Source organism: Colossoma macropomum, unplaced genomic scaffold (genome assembly GCF_904425465.1).
Source record: "Colossoma macropomum unplaced genomic scaffold, Colossoma_macropomum, whole genome shotgun sequence".
NCBI lineage: Eukaryota > Metazoa > Chordata > Actinopteri > Characiformes > Serrasalmidae > Colossoma > Colossoma macropomum.
In genome coordinates, this window is record NW_023494789.1 from 24494084 (window position 1) to 24518014 (window position 23931).

Consider the following 23931-nt stretch of genomic DNA (forward strand, 5'->3'; position numbering starts at 1 on the left):
TTTTTCCATTTTTGAGAGTAAACTAGCTCAGAGCTACATCAGAAACAGCTCTCACAGGCAAAGAGCCGATTCAGACGTTTAAACAATACGTTATCAGACCCGGAGGCTCTGCGTCAGCAGGGTGCGCTGTTTATTCAGCACTGAGAAGACTGCTGACAATATACACTAAACCTGTCTGTAATTTTAATCAAAATATTTTAAATACAGACGCTCTGTATGTTATTCTGTAAGCCACAGTAAAAACTCTATTATTATTTAATTCTTACACAGAATATTGTTAAAGTAAACTTTTAGCCTACTAGCTAATGCTAGCTAGCCATCTGCCAAGCTGCCCATCCTGGATTAGCTAGTTTAACAAGGCCGCGTTCGTATCTTGAGTTTATTCAGTCTTCAGCTGTTTACTTCATTTACACGTAGTTTAAAACTGTAAAACATGCATTATTTAGATCCGCTGCTGTGTTTATGTCCTTCTATTTTAGTGAGTCACACAAAAGCTACAAGAGTGCTAATAGCGCCCCCTTTTGGGACCATCAGTGAGTTACAACAAAGTCCTTGTAAGTTTTTTTGCTTTATATTAATATAGTTTTACTCAGAGAGATTTTCTGTTCTGTGGAGAACACTCAATTTTTAACACAGTTGTAAATTTAAACCACCAAAATAAGAAGTTTTTAAATTTAATCCCTGAATGAAATTTAAATCAGGGGTGTCCAATCTTATCCGCAGAGGGCCGGTGTGGCTGCAGGTTTTCACTCCAACAAAGCAGGAGGTCACTATTGAAACGTATGAAGACAAAGACCATCTGATTAAAGTAGAATCAGATGAGCTTCAGGCTGTTTGGAGTGAAAACCTGCAGCCACACCGGCCCTTTGTGGACAAGATTGGACACCCCTGGTTTAAAATAACGGTGCAACAAAATTAAATTTAATCTAGATTTACTGTAAAAGTAATCCAGAATTAAAATTATGGTTTAAATGTAATCCTTATTATTTTGAAACTAGGTTTAACGTTTGGTGCTACAGAATTAATAGATAAATCTTGATTTAATCAGAGTTTCAGCTTTATACTTGTTGGTGCAGCCCACCTATATGTTCAGAAGACCTGTCACTCAAATCAGTTGACCAATAGAAAGTGCAGGTGAGCGCACTTTTCTAAGACCCGCCCCCTGTTAAAAAGTGCCAAAAGTCAAAAGCAAAAGAAAGATTTCTGATGCAAAAATATATCAGCAAAATCAGCAAAAAAAACTCAGACAGGACAGTATACATTAAAACAACAATGTGGGGAAAAAAGTAACAAACAGTAACAAACTGTAAATATACAGTCAGAACAGATGAATATTAAAGAATTTAACCTCTAAAATGTAAATGTAACACTCAGTAACAGTGAAACAGCTCAAAACTCACAATATTACACTCTGCACTGTTTGAACCGACTGGTCAGAATGAACAGTAAAGTGATCTGACTGGAGTCCACACTGTTAATACAAATAAAACCATCTCTGATCACTGGGTTCTCCCACTTTCTCCTCCCGTTCTTCTCCTTTGTCTCTTCTCTCTGGAGGTTTATTCGCTCATAACCTTGTTTTTTTTATTAAGTATCTTCTGGAGGCTCTTGGACATGAAGTACGGCCTCTCTACAGATCCATCTTTGCGCTCCAGATCCTCCACTGAGGGAACAACCATTAAATCAGAACTAAAATCAGCTCAGCAGTGAACAGTAACATTGTAAACCTCTAACTCACTCTCACTACGATTAGAGCTAAATACCTAAATATTTTAGGACAAACCCCAACAGCGTTTTGACTTCTGTTTAAGCATCGTTTCTATTGTTTTTAGACAGCTAGTAGTTCACTACTAGCATAATGACGCTACATTTATTTATACTGTACAACGCTGCTTTCACTTTTGAGATGTTTTTCTTTTCTAACTCTGCATTTTAAAAATCTCAGACACTGCAGACTCGATCTACACCGTCCTTCTTATTACCTTTGTGTGTTAATGTTGATGATAAAATATTACAGTGAAGGTGGTGAATAATGAGGAGGTAGAGCTGAATGTGTGTCTGTTTATTAGGAGGAATAATGTTAGCGCGCTCGGCTAAAGCGTTCGGGAAATAGAGATTGAAACTGGGAAGCAACGACGTATAATAACAGCAGGGGGCGCTCTCATAGTATTCTCAATTCAGTTTATTACACTTTAGTTTTGTTTGACCTTTTTTCCATGAGCAACGGCAGCTGTAACTTTTTTAACATTATTGTTATTACGTGTTTATGTTTCAGCTGTGTGCGTATGGTCGGTTGCTTGGTAACAGTTTACTATCACCTCCTCCACTTCCCTGGTGGCCATTTGAGTAAGCCGCCATTCCTCTCCAAGTCCTTCGGCCCGGTGAGTTCGGGCAGCCGTGGTTTTGGGGTTAGTGGTTTATAATGAGAGCGGGGAGGTGGCAGAGAGGCAGCAGTGTGGGAAGAGTGAGATGATGGAGAGAAAGAGAGAAAGAGAAAAGGATTACACTCAAAGCCAGGAGAAAAGAGCTCACAAGTGAAAAGAGCAGAGTAAAGTGGATAAAACCAGTTAAAAAGGCAGTAGAACAGCGCAGGAGGCATGTTATATTGGATAAAATTACAGCTGGGATGATACACTGATCATTTTCACTTCCAGTGTTCTATTGGTTATATCATATTGCAGTGATCTGCTGCTGGCTGGTGCTGGCACCTGAGACTCTGGAGGTGTGGCTAGAGAGATAACCACATGCAAAGGCTCATGGTAGTGCGTGCCCTCCAACAAAGGGACTTGTTTGTGTTGTTTAATGTCATAGTCTGTTAGTTTATGTGTCCATATTGTTTGTGTTATTTAGTGTTGGGGTTGTGGGTTTTGTGTGCGGGGGGGGGGGCTAAAGGCGGTGGCTAGAGGTGACCTCCCCCCTCTAGTGCGCTGGTTTTGTTTGTTCTGCTGAATAGGCCAGTGAAATGCAAGTGCAGTAGGAAAAGTTGAGCGTTACAAGCGTTCCCATTCATATTTCAACCAGTGGCCAGTCTCATCATTGATAACATCTGATGTAAACAGCGATTGTTTGTGCTGGTTGTATGTTTTGCCATGCATGTTACCATTCAAGAAGGGATACTGCTGCCAACTTGTTATTGCAGAATCATGGCCACCCCTGTGTTTTTTCTTCTGCCAATGCTACAATATGTAGCTTTTCAAAGTGTTTTGAAACCAAATGGTCATGCTTTCCTTTCTGATTGACATCAAGTTACTATATTGAAGTCTAATCTGGTATATTTAGAGGAAAACAGTCTCACCCGCCTAAATATTTGCACCTATATTGGTGCCACCAGCAGAAGTGGCAGCGAACCACAGCAGTCAACAGAACGTTCTCTTAAGAGCTCCATTAACCATTAATTTTTTTTTCCATTGTTGTCAGTGGTGTTAGTCATGCAGGCACAAAACGATATTTTTGAACGTTATTATGTAAATAATGCATCAGAGTTGAAGATAACATATCCAAAGCATAAGTATAGAACCGATTTATAATCACTAAACTATTACAGGAATTTCTTACTTTACTGTAAAGTAAAATTTTAAAAGATGGTGAGGTGGCCCTAAATGTTTGGCCTGCAGTGGGTTGATATTTTTAGCATACAGTGTTTTCCTGACAGAAGGTTTTGAGTGCTGCATTTTCTCTGCCAGAATATATCGAGCTTTAACACTCACAGAAGCACAGGAACAGAGTGTCCACACACATGCCGTAGACGCTGAAGAAGCCGTGGGCGATGATGTAGGCGCCAAACACCACCGTCTAGAACAAATACACACTGCAGTGAAACAGCCTGGTAATACTTCTCACAGCAGCATAAACACAGCTGATTCAGTAACATTTAGCATCCTGATATACCACAACAACACAGCAGGAACTAAGGATTACTATGGATTACTGCGTTATATCAATAATGCTAATGCTAATGCTAATAATCCAAGAGAACTGCATACAGCAGTTGTTATATTGCAGTATCAATAATGCTAACGTTAATTCCAGCGAACTAATCTAAATATTCTAATCTATATTCTGTTATCAATAATGCTAATGCTAAATAATTTCATAGATCTGATATGAATGCTACTACTACTACTAATAATAATAATAATAATAATAACAAAAATGGAAAGCTGTTTTTTAATTCAGCTGTAGCCTGTATTATTGCAGTAAATCAGTATTGCTAATGCTAGTATCTAAACTCACCACAATGGGAACCCAGTAGTAGTTTAGTGATGGAGCCGCTTCCTCCACAACCTTTATCTTCCCTGAGAAGAAGAAGAAAGAGCAGACTCCTGACAGGAAAGAGAGAAAAACAGCTAAAGCCACTTTTCTCAACTACTTCAGCAGATTAACTATCATTTCATACCAATTAATCGTGCAACACCTACATCACAAATGTACACTGCACAGCTGAAAAAACAGACAGAAGTAGAATAAAGCAATAAGCCACAAGTGGTTGTGCATTACTGTGATTTTATCACAGGGAAGGGTGTTCTTAGGCACAACGTGAAGCGGAATTAAAACACTCCTCCCCATTATAAAATCACTGTAGTGCATGGCCTCAAGTGGCTTATTGCTTTTATATCATGTCAGCCAACATAAAATATGCTAAACTACCCAAGTTATTAATAAAAAAATTGAATTAAATGAGAAGAATGAGGAAAATGTTCGGTCGCCCATCGCTGTATACTGTGGCCGTTTCATGAATTGTTTAACTTTTTCTCACATATCAATGAACATCTGATAACACGGCACTGTTTAATGCAAAAACCGACATTTCATAAGCACTTTTAGTCACCAAATGGCCACAGCAAGTTAGTACATAAATATTTTCTTAAGTACTTTAATTGAAGCCTGTGATATTAATAATGGAGTCGTTTAGCATGTTTGCTATTTTTTAGGCTGTTAGCTAGCTAACCAGCCTAGTTCTAATTAAGAACGTAAGTTGCCAGCCCCTCAGTTCAAACAATAAACAGGTTCTTACTTCATCAATATACTCAATGGTTCATGCGAGCAGCATGAGTATCAAAGATTATAATTAGAACGAGGGTTTTTTCATTCTGTGGCTTAGTAATACTTGGCAGGAACAGGAGCAATAAGCAGGAAAAACAAGAACACGAGTAAAATAAACAAGAAAAGAAACAGAACCAAAGCAACAACATAACAACAAAGCTACAAATACCAAGCAAAGACAAGACTGAAACAAGGGGTGTATATATATACAAACACTCAAGACTAGAGACAGCTGAGAACAATGATGGGTGGAGCCAAGAACAAGTAACAGGTGTGGGCTGAACACATGGCAGAACAGGGGAGGAGCTAACAAAACAACACAAAAGCACATAAACTAGAAAACAAAGACACACGTCAGACATAAACAAAAGCACATAACAGAGGAAAACAAGGAAACCAAGGCTAAAAAAGAGAAAGACAAGGACAAGGCATGACAGGACTATCTTTATATATCTTGATATAGCAGTCTCCCCGTCCCCTCAGGTCAGAAATCTGGGTGTCATCTTCGACCCGACTCTCTCATTCAATGCCCATGTCAGCTCTTTTATTAAAGTTTGTTTTTTGATCTCCAAAATGTGACCATTCTTCTCTCTTTCTGCTGCTGTATCTCTCTTATGTGCTTTTATCTAGTCGTTCAGACAATCGTAACTCTCTCCTTGCAGGCATCAGTTCTTCCCCCTTCACAAATTTCAGATGGTCCAGAACTCTGCTGCTCATCTTCTCACTCATACTCACTCAGGCTGTTCTCTATGATCTCCACTGGCTTCCTGTAATGTACCGCCTTCACTTTAATGTTCTTAACAACATCACTCTTCCTAACCTTCTGATCTTCTCCTTCATTATAAACCCAACTGTACTCTCTGCTTGTCTTCATCAACGTCAACGTCAACGTTTCCCACATCCAACCTTTATAGTTTTGGCGACCAAGCATTTTCTAGATTTGCTCCTCATCTCTGGAACTCTCTTCTTCCACATGTCCAGCAGTCTGATTCACTTACTTACCACCGAGCTAATTGCCTCTCTCAGTACGTTACACTGTGTTCTTCTTTGTTTTCCTGTTTGTCTTCTGGTGTTCTGTGTTTTATTACAGTTATAAGTGTCTTTGGGTTCTTGAAATGCACTATATATGTTTCATGTAGTATTATTATTATCATCATTATGATTATTATTACTGTTGTAGCGACCCGCTACCACCTGAAGCTGGCTCTGACAAGCTGGGGAGGTGTGGCCACACGAGCAGCCATGCGCAAAGGATCATGGAAGATGCACTGTGTTGTTTAATGTTGTCTGTGGCTGAGCTCCCCTGCGAGTTTGTGAGTATGTATTTGCCTTTTCTGCTGGTGTTTAATAAAAGAGCACTTCTCGTGGGAAAATCATGGCCTCACTAAATCACGGTCTTACTTGATGCCAATGCGACATTATTGCTATTATTAAATATATATTAATTTTCTGCTTTGGGAACCGAACCACAAATATAAAGTACTGCTTAGTCTGTACTTTAGTCCATGTTTATAGATAACAGTGAATCACACACTGTAAAAAGTGTCTCTTCAGATCTAATTAAAAAAATGACTTAATGTGGTAACAAGTAAATCAACTTGTTTTATTCAACCTAAATAAATACTTTATACAACCTAAATAATTCTTTCAATCAATGTAGTTTTGAATCAAACCAGTTCAATTGCTTGTTACCACATGAAGTCATTTTTTTAAGTAGATCTGACAAGACAATTTTTTACAGTGTATTTTGGCCCTTTTTTATTTTTGCACAGAAGTGTACTTTGGGTGTAAGAGGAAGGTAAACTGTAAACCTGAGTGTCGCTTTAATTTACTGCTACAGTCTGATGAAAATGAACAAACCGAAGATCCGTCTACAACAGCTCTACTGAGATGGACTCAGTTTAACTGAATAAGTTCCTCTGAGTTGCGCTACAGGTGCAGATTCCTGCTTTTCGGTGAGGTTTGGTTTAGTTTGTGTGGAACGGCTCTCAGTTTTATTAGTATATTTTATTCAGCTCCTCTCGGCACTTACCCACAATCCCCACTATCAGCAGCTTTCCCAGAAACAACAGGAAGTCTGTCACTTTGTCCAGCACAAATACTCTAAAACACAAAACATGAAATTATTATGAAAAAATATCTTTATGAACGATTTAGTTACTGATACGTATAAACAAAACCCTAAATACATTAAAAGTAGAGAAAAAGTCGATAGATTGTGTGTCAAAATCTCAGTAAAAGTGTCGGAACTCAACTGGTAAGAGAATGTGGCGACTTGAAAAAAAACCTCCTTAAGTATTCATCTTAAGTAAAATGTTTGAGACAAATTTAAACTTGTAAAAATAAATATATTTTTTTGCAAGAACTAATGTGATGAATTTTATATTTAGGCTACAAAACATTTATGGATCCACAAAACAATTCCCTAAATAGATTTTACAAAGTTCATTTAAGATAAAAGGCCAAAATGTACTAATGATGTTTTATGCAAATGACTTTGATGTTTGTAACAAGTGAATAAATGTCTTTATGAAAATAATTTATATTTATATTTTTCTTACTGAGTAAATGTACTACTAATCAATTTCAATAGTACTGGAGTCAAATACGAATCTTTAATGCTTAAGTACAATAATAAAGTACAATCACTGGAGTATTTTCCACTCCTGCTGATTATATAGATAGTCTATAATCGACTACCTCTGTCTAATCCCAGCTGAGTAACAGCACCGTGTGATGTGTCGATTCTCTCACCGGACAATATTCCTCATCAGGAGGAAGAAAGCGTCCTTAGCAGACGTGCAGAAGTTTTTACCATAAATGGCGATCTGGGAGAGAGAATGAGAGAAAAATCATTATTAACCTTTAATTCTGAGATGCAGAGTCATCAATACTGAAATCAACTTTGTGTAAAACCTGTAACTGTAAAAATCCTACTTTACTAAGATTAGTGCACCACCACTGTAGTGATACATTCACTCCAATACAAATATAAATAAAAGACTAAAAGAATAAACAGATTTAAGAGAAAAAGAGGATAAGAGTAAAAACTACTCTAAGAATCACTCTGAGCTTCTTTAAGGAACATTTTCTTCACAAAAAGAAGCTCCAACACGTTAAGATTTCAGTGATAATAAGCTAACCCATTAGAACATTTGCTAGCTAACAAGCACGAAAACATGCAAACAACAGATTTAGGTTTAATAAAGAGTTGTTGTGCTTGTTAATCTAAAAAGTCAAAATTAAAAGAAACGAGTAAAAGAACACAGTAGATATTTCGCTAATATTAGCTGTTTCCTCAGTTTTGAAGCTGAGTTGTGAAGCACACTTACTTTTACTCTGTAACAATAAAAATAAAAGCATCATTTAATTACATCCAAATAAACTGTACAGCTTTCTAAGTAGTGTGTAAAGAGTACTGATAAAGCATAGTAACATTAGGCTGTTGCTTGTGATAAATTTGCTTAAAGTAAAAGTATTAATAAAAAAAGAATGACTAAGCTTTAGAGAAGTGTAGGAGTAAAAAAGTACTTACTTTGAGTTTCTTCAACATGTTTTCCTCACACAAAGAAGCTCCAATAAGTTAAGATATGCTGAGTTTATTGTAAGCTAACACATTAGCTTAGCTTGAATGTTATCTGACATTAGCTAAATTAGCCAGCTAACAGACACTCAAAGTAAAACAGTAGAAGCAGTTTAGGATTAATAGAGCTGTGTTTGTTATTCTAAAAGGTCAAAATGAGAAGAATTAAGTAACACAGCAGCTAGTTGGCTAAGATTAGCTTAGTTGGTGAGCTAAGTGTTTCCTCAGTTTGGACGTTGAGGAAATCAGGGCACTTTACTCACCATTTGTAATTAAAAATAAAAATTAGCCATGTTGCATAATTTATTAGAAAGGAACTCAAGTAAAAGTAAAATTTAATTACATTTGCGCTGATAGAGGGAAAAACACAGGAACTGCATAAGATGCTAACATTAAATTTCAGTACAGCGGTCGTACCATGATGTAGGCGTTTCTGTTGAGGAACTTGATGCATTTCTCCAAACACCAGAAGCAGCACTTCAGGCACCTCAGGATGAACCTAGCAGCTTTGTTGTTAGCAACTGAGAGAGAGAGAGAGAGAGAGAGAGAGAGAGAGAGAGAGAGAGAGAGAGAGAGAGAGAGAGAGAGCGATCACGAGGTCATTGTATTACGTCATTAAGAAGAGCACGTCTCCATGTTGGTAGGTGAGCTGTAACTGTGTTCTCTAATGGAGCTCATCTCATCACTGTTACTGCAGAACCAGCCCTGCAGGTGGATAAACACCAACAAAACATACAAGAATGACCATGAAAACATGAAAAGATATGAGGATGTTTTAGACAGTCTCCAGAAAACACTACGAGAAGAAGATTAGCAAGACCCAGATAACACGAGGATGGTGGGCCACTATTGGCCTGCTGATGGCAAAGCCTGTGGTCCACTGGTGTTTTGCTCAGCGTTTTCTGGTTGCTGCTTCTGGAATGTCAGACAAAATGCCACTTTCCCTGCATATTTGCACTCACACATCATTCTAACATAAATATTATGAATAAAGCCACTTATACAGCTGTAGCCAATCTAGCACAGTGTCAGCCACAACATTTTCAGCTAAATTATTTTGTGTTAGGCCTAGTCATTCATTTTTTTCTCTCAGTTTTTTGTAAATATTTGTCTTAGTTTATTTTCTAAAATGAACAACTATGTGCATTTAAAATCTGTTTAAGGAGATTAAAAACTAGTTAGGCCTTATATGCAGGACAACAGACTGGGTGGTCCGAGGATGGACCAGCAGTGGCAAACAGTCAGCGGGGGTCCTTATCAGTGGACCAATGTACGCTCGCTATCTGAGTCAAGTCAAGTCAAATTTATTTGTACAGGGCTTTTTACAACTGATGTTGTTACAAAGCAGCTTCACAGAAATCCATTAAGGACAAAGTTTTAACATGAAATGTAAATCCTCCAGGTGAGCAAGTCAGTGGCAACAGTGGCAAGGAAAAACTCCCTCAGAGGAAGAAACCTTGGGAGGAACCAAGGCTCACAAGGGGGGACCCATCCTCCTCTGGTCAAACTACCTACAAAATTATACATATACATACATCTAAACCGCTGGTGCTGGAGCCTATCCCAGCTGTCATTGGGCAGAAGGCAGGATACACCCTGGACAGGTTGCCAGTCCATCGCAGGGCAGACAGACAGACATACACATTCACACACTCATTCACACCTAGGGGCAATTTAGCACGTCCAATTGGCCTGACTGCATGTTTTTGGACTGTGGGAGGAAACCGGAGTACCTGGAGGAAACCCACGCAGACACCGGGAGAACAGGCAAACTCCACACAGAAACGACCCTGGTCGCCCGGCCGGGAATCGAACCCAGGCCATTCTCGGTGTGAGGCAACAGCGCTACCCACTGCGCCACCATGCCGCCCCCTACAAAATTATTATACTACTAATAGTAATAGTAGTAGTAGTAATAGTAGTAATAGTTAGGAGTCCATGAAAACTTCAGTGTTGGGTGGGCAGCTAGTCCAAGGCAGGTGGCGGTAGCTGAGCAAGTGGCGGTGACTGGGGCGTGGGCAACTGGTCTGAAGCAGGTAGAAGGGGAGCTCGACAGACAATCATCCATCAGTGTCCGGCCGGACAGGTGGGCAGTCGTTTACTTGAAAAAAGGTAGGGAGATGGAGTTAGTTTTGTTCTGTATGGGTGTATGTATAATAATATGTAAAACATTTCCAGAGTGTGGCTAATGACTCCGGCAGATCTGACTATAACAGCTTAACTAAAAGGAGAGAACCAAAAGGACACACAGACACGGGAGCACCCTGAAACAATTTGGCATCCCTCCACTCCACCGTCCACAAACCTGAGTGATCGCATGCGAGCGGCGGGACGACAGCACCAGCGTCTCAGTTTACTATAATTCCCTGCGTCCATGGACCCCTGGATCTGCTGCCTTTATCTAAAGGGAAACATTAACTACCAAAAACTAAACTAAACAAGTGAGTTTTCAGCCTAGTTTTGAAGATTGCGACTGAGTCTGACTCCCGAACATTTTCTGGAAGATCATTCCAGAGTTTGGGGACTTTATAAGAAAAGGCTCTTCCCCCAGATGAAACCTTCTGAATTCTGGGAACTATTAAAAAGCCAGCACTTTGTGATCTGAGTAATCGTGGTGGCTCGTAATGGGAAATAAGGTCTTGTAGGTACTCAGGAGCGAGCCCGTGTAGGGCTTTATACGTCAATAAAACAATTTTGTAATCAATACGGAATTTAACAGGCAGCCAATGAAGTGATGATAGAACTGGACTGATATGATCAAATTTTCTAGTTTTAGTGAGAACCCTGGCTGCAGCATTTTGAACTAGTTGAAGTTTACTTAAATTCCTGCTGGTGCATCCTGATAGTAGTGCGTTACAATAGTCTAGCCTTGAAGTAATAAAGGCATGCACTAATGTACTAATAAGGCATTTCTTATTCTGGCGATATTGCGAAGATGTAAAAATTAAATCTGATAATTTATTTCTTGCCACTTTTGGACACAGAAGGAGAACCTCTGTTTTGTTACTGTTTATAAGGAGGAAGTTACGCAACATCCAACCTTTCACATCTTTTACACAGTCCTCTATTTTCTTTAACCTGGATTTGTCATCAGGCTTGGCTGATATGTACAATTGTGTATCGTCTGCGTAACAGTGAAAGTTAATGCCATGGCTACTTATAACTGTGCCTAACGGTAACATGTATAATGTAAATAATAATGGTCCTAAAATAGAGCCTTGCGGAATTCCAAATCTTACTTGTGAATAATTGGAAGATGAATCATTTACCTTTACAAACTGATAACGTTCCGTTAAGTAAGATTTGAACCACGATAGGGCTGTCTCTGTGATTCCAACCATGTTTTCTAACCTTTCTAGGAGAATATTGTGGTCTATCGTATCGAAAGCTCCGCTGAGGTCAAGTAGCACCAACAGGGATATGTAGCCTTGATCAGAGGCAAGAAGAAGATCATTTGTTATCTTAACTAGAGCTGTCTCAGTGCTGTGATGTGGCCTGAATCCAGATTGGAATTTTTCATATATGTGGTTCTTATGTAGATATGAACTAAGTTGTTGGGCTACAGCTTTTTCTAAGATCTTAGATATAAATGGTAGGTTAGAAATAGGCCTGTAATTAGACAATACGCTAGCGTCAAGGTTTGGTTTCTTGATCAGAGGTTTAATAACTGCTAGTTTAAAAGATTTGGGTACATGGCCCAGGCTAAGGGACGAGTTTACTATAGTTAAAAGAGGATTAATGATAACTGGTAGCACTTCTTTGAGTAATTTTGAGGGAATTGCAACAAGTGTACAGGTTGTGCAATTTGCAGAGGAGAAAATCTTCTCTAATTCTGATTGTTGGTGGATCTGGGTAACCTGCATATCTCCAGAAAATTCCAATAAATTCCAATAAAAATAGAAAAATGGCTATCAAAGCTGTCAAAGCTCTGAAATAATAAACCAATACACATACATAAAGCTGAAGTCAGCTTCTTATTCACCAGGTTTTCATTTGAATTCTCCGTTCCACCTTAAATAGAGCTGCAGTTACACTGAGGTGACTTAAACATAGAACAAATGGCTGGCGAATACGTCAACATCAGCTGACCTTAATAAATGCATTAATTTACCTCAATAAATGTTTCTTTAATCAGGAAACACCTTAAATTTTGTCTTGGAAGTGTTTAATGAGCAGCTAACGAGCAGCTTTGCAGAGCAGCTGTTGAACACGTCTCACTGGCGGATTTAACGCCGCGTCCCAAACCACACACTTCTGTACTTCACCTACTACACTAATGAGTGCACTTCTAATGGGATATGAACCATTTTTACACATTATTTACTGAGCTAGTGTGTAGTTTGGGATGCAGCAGAAGTAATGCAGCAGGAAATCTCAGGAATTTAACCCGCTTTTCCACTATATGGTACTGGCTCGACTCGATTTGACTCTACTCGAAAACCTGGTACCAGGTACTATCTCTGGTACCACCTCTGTCGAGGTTCCAAGTGAGCTGAGCCCATATCAAAAGGTGACGTAAAAAGGCTGCAGACTGCTGATTTGTCGTAGAGAATCACGAAATACATATGCTAACATTAGCTAACAGGTTAGTGTAGTCTCCTCCTGCGTCTCCTTTGAGCAGTTATGAAGCACCTCTGAAGGCACATTTAAACGAGCGGCTTTCTCACGTTATTTCGTGGTGAGACAGAAAACAGGAGACACAGAAAAAAACAGGAGAAACGAGAGGCAGAAAAGGCAGAAAAGCTCCAGCTCACATTTCAGTTTCTTCTCAAGATACTCCAGGATCACCCTGATCACCTGAATGATGGAGAGGATCAGAGAACCGAAGGCCAAGGAGCCTGTATGATACCTGAGAGAGAGAGAACATCATTAATCACACTCTAATCACATGATTTTGTGCTCCTGTTTTTAGCTGTGGCAATGTATTAATAGTCTATGTACGATGCCAGAAACCACACAGGCATGTTTATTCTTGCTTGCCAGCTTCTTAGTATAATTTTCCATTCCACCTTAATGAAGCACAGGTGCCAGATCGTAACTGCTGCGGCATTTAAGGTGGGACGAAAAATTTGAATAAGAAGCCAACTTCACTAACACGTTACAAGCGAGTGTGTGATGATCAGGCATGCAGTTAGCATCAGCAAAAAATTTAAGTATAAAAATGTCCAAAATATGCTGCAAGCACAAATAATGACAGTTCCAGCTTAATCTTCAAGCTTAACTTTTCAAAAAGATGTTTACTTTTTTCTCTCATTCTGATATAAACGTATTACTTATTTTGCCAGTTTTTGCTTTACTTTTTTATATTTGCTGATTTTGCTGATATGTTTTTTGCTTCTGGAATTGCTCTTTTGCTTCTGACTTTTGGCACTTTTTAACATGGGACTAGTCTTAGAAGAGGGCGTTTACCTGCACTCTATTGGTCAACTGATTTGCTTTGACAGGTCTTCTGAACACACTCACCTCAAATATGTTAGTGTAGCTTGCTTTCTGCTCGCCAGCTCTGCTAGATTCAGGGTTAAGACTGTAAATTTGAATTGTTAGCAAACTATTGGACCAAGTTTTGTGATGCTATGAAACAGATGGGCAGTAGGAATAGTGAACGCACCTGAGGGCCCGTCCGAGTGAGGAGAAGATGGGGAACGGTGGGATATCATCTGGTTTGTTGAAGGCCCAGTAGTAGGAGGTGAAGGCCCCGGCCAGGGTCATCTGACCCAGCGCCGTCACAAAGTTCACACACCAGAAGAACATGAACAGGTTATAGAACTGGAACACGATCAGATACTTATGGAGGAACGTCTCTCCGCCGTAGAACGCAAACAGACATTCCGCATCCAGACACTGTGCGGAGATGTTGGAGCTGTTGAAGTTCTGTGAAGAAAATCCAAAAAAAAGAAAATCTGCATAAATCACATCACCACCACTCATTTATATATGACTGCCTATTCAGCCTACAGCAGTTTAGCTCCACCCATTCAGCCTATAGCATTTTAGCTCCACCCATTCAGCCTACAGCAGTTTAGTTCCGCCCATTTAGCCTACAGCAGTTTAGCTCCACTCATTCAGCCTGCAGCAGTGTAGCCTAGCCCATTCAGCCTATAACAGTTTAGCTCCGCCCATTCAGCCTACAGCAGTTTATCTCCACCTATTCAGCCTACAGCAGTTTAGCTCTGCCTTTTCAGCCTACAGCAGTTTAGCTCTGCCTTTTCAGCCTACAGCAGTTTAGCTCCACCCATTTAGCCTATAACAGTTTAGCCTGCACCTATTCAGCCTACAGCAGTTTAGCCTAGCCCATTCAGCCTATAACAGTTTAAGCTCCACCCATTCAGCCTACAGCAGTTTAAGCTCCACCCATTTAGCCTACAGCAGTTTGGCTCCGCCCATTCAGCCTACAGCTGCAGCAAAAACAGTCTGTTAATTTGTAAGAGCTTTGGAAAATGATCAAGTAGATATTAATTATGGTATATATTAAAAAAAAACTTTACAAGAGAAAAAACTACAATGAAAGAAGAATGTAGTGTACATGTGTATTGTAGAAATTAATTATAATCATTTTATTATTATCAATTCTTAATCATATTAGTAAAGGGTGTTTCTGGAGACTGACCTGAGGGTCGCAGGTCTGTCCGGAGTATTTACACTCTGTGGTGTTGGAAACTTTATAGATCGGCTGATTGGAGGTGGACAGGAAGCTGCAGGAGGCGGTTAAGGATCAGCTGGATACACTTTATATTTACATTTGATTACTTTGAATCATTTGATTATTTTGTAATATAAATTTTAACTTTGTACCCAGCTTTTATAAGTACTATGTCTGTCTTTCTATCTGTTTCTGTCTGTTTATACATCTATCTGTCTGTCTGTCCATCTATCCATTTGTCTCTGTCTGTCTATCCATTTGTCTGTGTATCTTTCTGTCTGTCTGACAGTCTGTCAGCCTGTCTGTTGGTTGGTGAAAGTGCCTGAGAGTGATGGTGTTGTGTCTGTGAGGTGAGTCAGTTGTGCTATAAGTGTGTGTGTAACTCTGAGATGGATACGCAGAGGTGACGGCCCAGTATGCGATCGCCAGAGACAAGAGGGCAAAGGTCAGCAGAGGGTAGAACAGTGATGACATCATATCAGTCAGAGCCCTAAAAAATAGATGGGGTGAAAACTACAATAACACAACTATAACAAAACTGTTACGACAACAATTAATTCATAATTATATTAATGCTGAATTAATTTATTTTAATTTTTTAATTTGTTAAATTCAGCAAATCAATTTGCTCTACATTTTGCAGAAAAATGTCATATGTAAAGGTGCTCTCTGTAGAGGATGTTAAGGATGAACTTATTTTCAATTAGAAAATAAACAAAACATGGAATCTCACATTTTCGCCAGCAGATTTTTGAAAGCCAAAGTCAATGAACTTTGACATGCAAATTTGCGTCCTTGGGGCTTCATATAGCAGCATTGAACATCCAAAACAGAGGAAATGCTAATTTTAACAGCATTTAATCAAAAACCTTTAGGCAGTTCATCACCACTCCCTATAAATAGTCACAAAAAGAGAGACAGTATGATACACAGTCTGCCTCTAGACTGTATTATTATCGTTGATTTTATGCTTTAATCTTACAATAGTAGCCTCTAATCTCTAATGTTAGCTTATTGGCTAACCACGGCTGTACACAGTCCTCTGTAGCCAACCACATCAGATGGGGAAGAACATGGCTGAAATCCCTTCTTCTTCCAGTATAACACCCTATAAATTCACATCCTCCCCTTTTGTTCCTGTGACAAAGTGTTTGCAATCTCGCCCACCACCCCATCTCCTTCCTGTTCCTCAGTCCTACATCATTCCTGCTACAGCTATGAGGGGGGTCTGGCTTTTTAGCTACCGGCAGAAGCTGCCCAGATACTACCACCACCATGTTGAAGGCATGGTCTGAACTTATAAACTACACTTTATTACTGCAGATAAGTGTACAGAATTTTGCTCTTGTGTGTATATAATTATTTGATAAAGTTTTGTTAACTTTTGTGTAGTCACTGTTTATAGCTTACCTGCTTTATAACTGCACATAATCTGCTGGTCCAGCCTCGATCACGCCCGTTTTAAAAGGCAATGCAAACTACAAAGTCTAGGATTGTGACTGTGGCTCAAAACAGACATAAGAAATGTTTCAGACCTGACTAGCGTGGGCAGGTAAGCAGAGCAAGTAACAGTTTTAGTCTACCTGGAGCAGCATGTGTGCGTGGGGGGACGGGGGGGTGGGGGTTGTGCTCACTTGCTGGCCTCTTTAATGAGAGCGATGGCGATGACGATTCTGTTCCTGAGGAAGATGAGGATGAGAAGGATCACCAGCTCCACGATACCTAGGATAATTGCTGAGAGAGAAACACACACAGACTGAAAGATGAGCTAACCACCATATGTGATAATAATATTAATAATAGTAAAACTAATATTTAGAATAATAATAATAACAAACTCACTGAAGGCCATCCAGGTCTGCTGGATCTGCAGGTAGATGGAGAAATCTGTCTGCAGCCCCAAATCCTTTAAGGTAACATCTGATCCAGCTCAGCCTTTCAGAGCTACGTACTTCATATAACAGTAGAAGGTACCTGAGAGAGAGCGACAGAGAGACAGATGAGAGGGGGGGTGATTTTGTGCACCAGCACTATCATCATACCCCACTGAATGTTGCTTCATTTTCAGTTTGATTTTACTGGTAGACACGACTGTTTCATTTAAAGGAAATCAAAGTTTTCTTACTGGGGAACACAGCCTGACCTACAGCAGAGGAAACGTCCTCACCGTAACCAATAACGAGGATGACCAAGATGATTATCGTCCAGAGTATGACCCCAGCCAGAAAACGCAGAAGAACAATGAAGACCATGCTGAGCACCATGGCAATTATTAATCCACTGAGAGAGAGAGAGAGAGAGATAGAGACAGACAGACAGAGAGACAGACATACAGTGTTATACTGTCATACAGTGCTTTGCAGTACAGTGTTTAGTGGTATGCAGAGTTATGCAGTCTTATGGAGTGTTTTTTACAGTGTTATACAGTGTTTTGCAGTGTGTGAGGCTGATGTTAGTTGGTGTGTAATGGTTGAGAGTCTCACAGCAGGATCCAGCGCCAGGACTTTGTGTAATCCTGAAAGATCCTCATGGCCACCTGCTGAGCTTTTCCAGTGATGTCGGACTTCCTGCAGAAACAAAAAAACCATTCAGCTTCTCACTGACAGTTTAACACTGACATTCACACACACACACGCACACACACACACACACACACACAGACTGACTTGCTTGTGGCATTTGAGCTGAAGTTGATGGTACTGTTATCAACAATGACAACTGCATCACTTTCTATCTTCGGCAGGATTGGGAGACACCTGTGCATAACTACACACACACACACAAACCATCAGATTCCAGCATATGAAAAGGTCAGATCAAAGATACTGATGCAGAGCTGAATAACTCACTCGGCTCGCTGCGAATGATCACCACCGGACACATTTCATCTTTCACAAGTTGAGTATCCGGCCGTAAATAAAAACAAACAACAATAACAACGTCAGTGTCACCAAACAACAAACTCAACACGGCTCAACTCAACACAACTCAACAAAACTAAAAACTTAAACAACTCAACACATCTCAATAAACTAACCAGAACTCAATCATCCCAACACAAATCAAACAACTAAACACAACTCAATCAAATCTATACAACTCAACGTAAACAACTCTACACAATTAACAAAACACTACACAGCTTAGTCAAGTCAAAAAAGAGACAATTACATCAACTGAACGCAACTCAACACAGCTCAATCAACACAACTCAATCAACTAAATACAACAACAGAACTCCATCAAATGAACACAACAGTATAAACACAATGCAACACAACTCAATCAACTTAACAGAACTCAATATAATCAACATGACTTACATGACATGTAAGAGGTATTCTCTGAGTAACATTTTGTGTGTGTGTGTGTGTGAGAGAGAGAGTGAGTGTGTGTGTGTTTAACTCACCAGTGCAGTGTTCACTCCCTCCTGACAGAACTGTGAGTAGTACTGCATGTCATTTTTGTGTTTAGCATTCGACAGACTCAGCGACCGCTCTGGACATTTCTCCACACAGATCTACACACACACACACACACACACACACACACACACACACACACAATATCTATATCACATCAATAATAATATAACTGCTGCTGCACACTGTAGTTAGGCTGACCACAACACAGTGTAATCACAGAGCAGGTAGAGTTGTGTAATATGGTGGGGTAATAAAAGTTTTATATTGGGGTAAATGGGTATTACCTGTGTGGTGGGGTAAAAGATTTTTTTTTTTGGGGGGCGGGGGGGGTGTGCAGTATTACCTGTGTGGTGGGACACTGGAACTCCAGCAGCACCGTCAAACTGACACACTTCAGACCATTAATATAAAACAGCAAGGGCTTCTTCCTGAATACACACACACACACACACACACACAGAATGAGGATCGACTGAGCTCGCTGGAGAACTAGTGTTTTCACTGAATTAAACTGTGTGTGTGTGTGTGAGTGAGTGAGTGAGTGAGTGAGTGAGTGAGTGAGTGATTGTGAGTGAGTTTAGTGCACTCACTCCAGTGGGGTTCCCTTCTGACCACAGAACTGCCCCCTGCTGTCTGTGGGGTGAATCACCTTCCGCAGGTCACCCTGAGACCAGGCTGGGGGGTGGTGGGGGATGGGGGGGACATGTTGCTGGCATTAGTAATGAAAGTAATAATGTACTGATTGGTATCTGATTACTGATTGCTCATTGCAAAGCAACATGCAACACTATTGCTATCAGATGGAATAATCTTTTTCCTATTATTGCTGGATTTTTGTCCACTAACTCATCCTGCAGTTTTTGAGGTACCGACAACTCCAGAATTTTTGGTTAATGGTGTGCTTTTATACAGATTTTTGATTTCATACTTTTTAAATTACGATTTGTTTCCCCACGAAGAATAAATGGGGTGCAAAAGTTTGTGCATACATAATTATGACACAAATTCATTTGTAACACCATATTACCCATGTGGGTACAACTGCAACCACATAGCAAAACCCTAGCAACCACCTGGAATTCAATAGCAACCACCTAAATTGCCATAATAATCATTTGGAAACACCTTAGCAACTGCTTGGGAGTTGCTTAAGCTGCAGAGTCACTCTGCATTTTCTTCAGGAAAGGCGCTTTTCTAGTTAGTGTTTATTATGGTATTGTTTATTCACTTTCACAATTTACTTCTTCACCCACTCAAATTAGCTCAGAGCTCAAGTTCACTCAAGATATATATAAATATATGTGATGACAAGATGACAAAACTCACCCAGATATCCGACTGCCAAATAACCCAGCATGCCCAGAGTGAAGAGCAGACAGCAAAGAACATCAGTACAGCTCCTACACACACAGTGAGTTACACAATATGCTGGATTATACACACTATGCTCAGTTATACACACTAAGCTAAGCTATACACACAGTGCTGAGTTAAACACACTGTGCTCAGTTATACACACAGTGCTGAGATATACACACTGCACTAAGCTATACACACAGTGCTCAGTTATACACACTACACTGAGTTATACAATTTGCGCTGAGATATACACAGTGTGCTGAGTTATATACACTATGCTGAATTGTACACACTGAGCTAAGCTGTAAACACTGCGCTGGGTGTAATGGTGCTGGTGTCCCTTTGTGAGGAACTGACCTGCAGCTCACACTAACACTGAGTTTGTGTGTGTGTGAGTGAGCGTATATGAAGGTCAGTGCAGTTCTGCTCTTTAACTGAACATAAATAATCTTCACAGTCAATCAGAAGAGCTTCTACTGAAATTCCTAATAAATGAGCTGCTGAACTCAACAGTGTTTACATTTGCAGCATTTTAACGTCAGTTAGCTGTACTTTAATAAAATACACCAACCAACCACTTTATTAAACCCACCTCCCTGTGTACAAGCTGGACTTAATGCAGTGGCCAGTTGGTGTGTAATAACATTTATAAAATCATCAAAACAGTAAACAATTGTTTTATTGTAAAATGCTGATCTGGAGGATCCTAACCAGTGTTGCAACTCTGGTTGCTGGTGTTAAATTAAAAGCATCATTTGTTCAGTGTGGGCTCAGGGAGGAGTATTATGACCAAATTAGAGCTGTTTTACAATGGAATTAGAATTGAATTACAAATGATTTAGAATTAAATTAGAACAGAATTGAAACAGAATTAAAACTGAATAAGAATTGAATTAGAAATAGTTTAGAATTAAAGTACAGTACAACTGCAGTTAATTAACAATGGAATTAGAAAGAGTTCACTCAATTAATATAGAATTAAATTTGAATAGGAATTGAATTAGAAACAGCTCTGAACTGAACAGACAACACTTACTGTTGTTCAAAGTGTAACTTTACATCCGTATGGTCAGCAGTGTGACCAGTGGTCTAACAAGGTGTGGGCCTACCGAGCAGTGTAGTAACTTGATGTTTCAAACATTTTATTGTGTTTTAAATGTTAATTCAGTACAGATTGAGCTTAATATTCCTTCTAACACCATGATAAGCTGATATAGGCTCTCAAAATATCTTGATTATTCTTTTAATACTGGTAATACATTTAATAAACTGATTTAGGCTGTTAAAATCTCACATGTGTACTTTTATGTAGAGTGCTACCTATAAATATGCACTATGGTAGGATATTTTGACAAGGTTTTGTCAAACTCAATTTGCCAGAACACCAGAGATGAGGCGGAAACATTCGACAGAAATGAGAATTGAAACAGGAAAATACCTCTTACAGCAGACTTAAAGCACAGATTATGAACTGTTAAAACAGTGTCAATGAAGTGAATAACAGTCTCTTTCACCTGTTGTGAATGGGCCCTTTAAAAATTGGGTCAAATGTCCGGGAATCATCTGCAGAGAAAAACAACAAACTTTAATTCATTCATCTTAATGTGTCAGTATCTGATCAATACAGTGATCAATACAGTATAAACACTGCAGTGGGAGCTCTAATGCAGCCTGATAGCTGTTCTGAGTGAGTGATATTGAATGATTGCTTAAATCATTAAGTAGAACCCCTCAGAGTGAACAGTTCTAGATACACAGAACCAAATCCACTGCAATAGAGACAATATAGACAACAACACGTACAACACAGACCTGTATGACTGATATTAACACCACATTCATCTTCCCTTATCAGAATAACTGCTGTGTTATCTCCACTAGTCTTAGTTTTAGCATTATGGGCTGTTTTAGTTACTATGACAACCTTTTTTGAAAATGAGTTAGAGTATAAATTAAAGCTGTTTACCATATTTTTCCTTTGCCATCACTGAGGACTGATTTCTTCTTGCTGCATGAACACTCGCACACCTCTTCACCACCTCCCATCTGACAGGAAACTGCTTGTGATGGCATGTTTGCACACTTCATGTCCAACAGCTAAATTTAGTATGACAAAGAAAAAAATGACACAGAACGTTTGTACACTGAAATGCTGCATTTTGTATGAAAGGCTATCATTTGAAATTAAGTTTCCAGTTTTATTTATACTCAAATTTGTTCTTTATATTGTTTTGTTGATAATCAGTAATCCCACGTGACCAGAAGACTGAATTTAATGACTGATTAAAATAAATATATAAATAAATAATAATATACCCTCTTTTAGGTCAATGCTTTGATCAGTTTAGAAAACTTTCTTCAGATTTGGGCTTAGAGTTGTAATAACAAAAGCATTTATGTCAGTGTTTTTTCCGTCTCATCCAGAATCAGTAATCGGTCACCAATCAGGTGATCACAGTGCTCAGTTTTCATACCATCATTAAATAAACATCAAGCCGGCTATCTAACACCTGCTAAATCACTCAGTGCCTCAGAAGGCAGTGGTGTCCACTGTGCCAGTGCTGGTGCTTTCTGCCTTTTTTTATAAACTCATCTGCACAAACACAGAGGATTATGGGATATGTAAGGCAGTAAAAGATACATTTACGCTGCCTTTAAAAAGTGGCAGAATGGAGGAAACTCAGCAGGCAGCGTTCATACAAACATCAGAATCAGACATGGCAGACGGGTAGCATAGCTCAGTAGCTTTTGGTTCTGCTGGGTTGGCTTCAGCTCGCTAAGCTTCTCGGACTCTGAAACTGTTCTGTGTGGGCAGAGCAAGAGACGTCAGTCTTGTGATTGGTCAGGGGAATGCTTATGAAAGTGTTACCCAAGATTAGGACCGGCCAGTTTTTATCGAGAGGAGAGAAATATGGTGGAATGTATTGGTCACTTATTGGTCATTGGAACATTATTCAGTGGATTTAATTAGTATGTTTGTGTAACCAATCAGCAGTATCCAGACGCGTGCGGATTAAAGGAGTGAAAAAGGTTTTATTATCGCTAGGCAGGCTCAATACACAGGCAGGGGTCAAAACCATAAAGCGGAGTGGGATCACATCGGTGATCATAACACCAGGCGAACAGAACCAAAGGGACAAGGCAAAAGACGTGGTCGAAAAAAAAGGCAAGCAAGTTCCAAAAACACAGATAAAAAAGACAGGGCAACAGTACAAAAGGGGCAGGCAAAAGGCAAATCAAAGAACGAAGCAAAGGTCGGATAATCAGAAACACACATATAGAAATAAACGCTCAGTACATTTGCTGGGAAACAATACCTTGCACTGATTCTACCTACAGCCCGGGCTTAAATACTAAGCTAACACATCACATGATAAAGCACAGGTGAAACAGGTCAATACTCAGGAGACTTTGATCGTTGACAGGTGCGTGAGACGTTGTCCGAAGTCACGTGATCTCCCAGAGTATTCTGGGAAATGGAGTCCGACTTTCCCTGAGTGTTCGTTACATGCGTGACAGTTTGCTGTTTACCTGCAAGAACAAGATTGAAACATGATTAACAAAATTAGAACAAAACTTTGCTGTAATCTTAAACAGAAAATCAATTGCTAAAACTATGTGACTGCATTCCTGGAAATATCACAACTTGGCAGCTCTCAGCTCCTTGTATCCTCTCTGTGGGTAGGTCTTTTTGAGAAGAGACGTAAACATGCATGAGAACTATCAAGTGTGGCGTGAGAGCAAGAGAACGAGATCTGAATGTGTGAAAGCTGGCAGCCCTGTCTGCTTAGTTTCACCCCTATAGTAACCTGTGGTTTTGTACTGTGGCATCAGTGCAGAGTGAGAAGAGACAAGAAACGCAGCACTTCAGGAAAGAGAAT

General features: G+C 39.6%; 1 pseudogene; it reads right to left on the bottom strand.

The window, feature by feature from the left end:
• Positions 1-23931, bottom strand: part of LOC118807618 — an 85901-nt pseudogene that overhangs the window by 55801 nt on the left and 6169 nt on the right.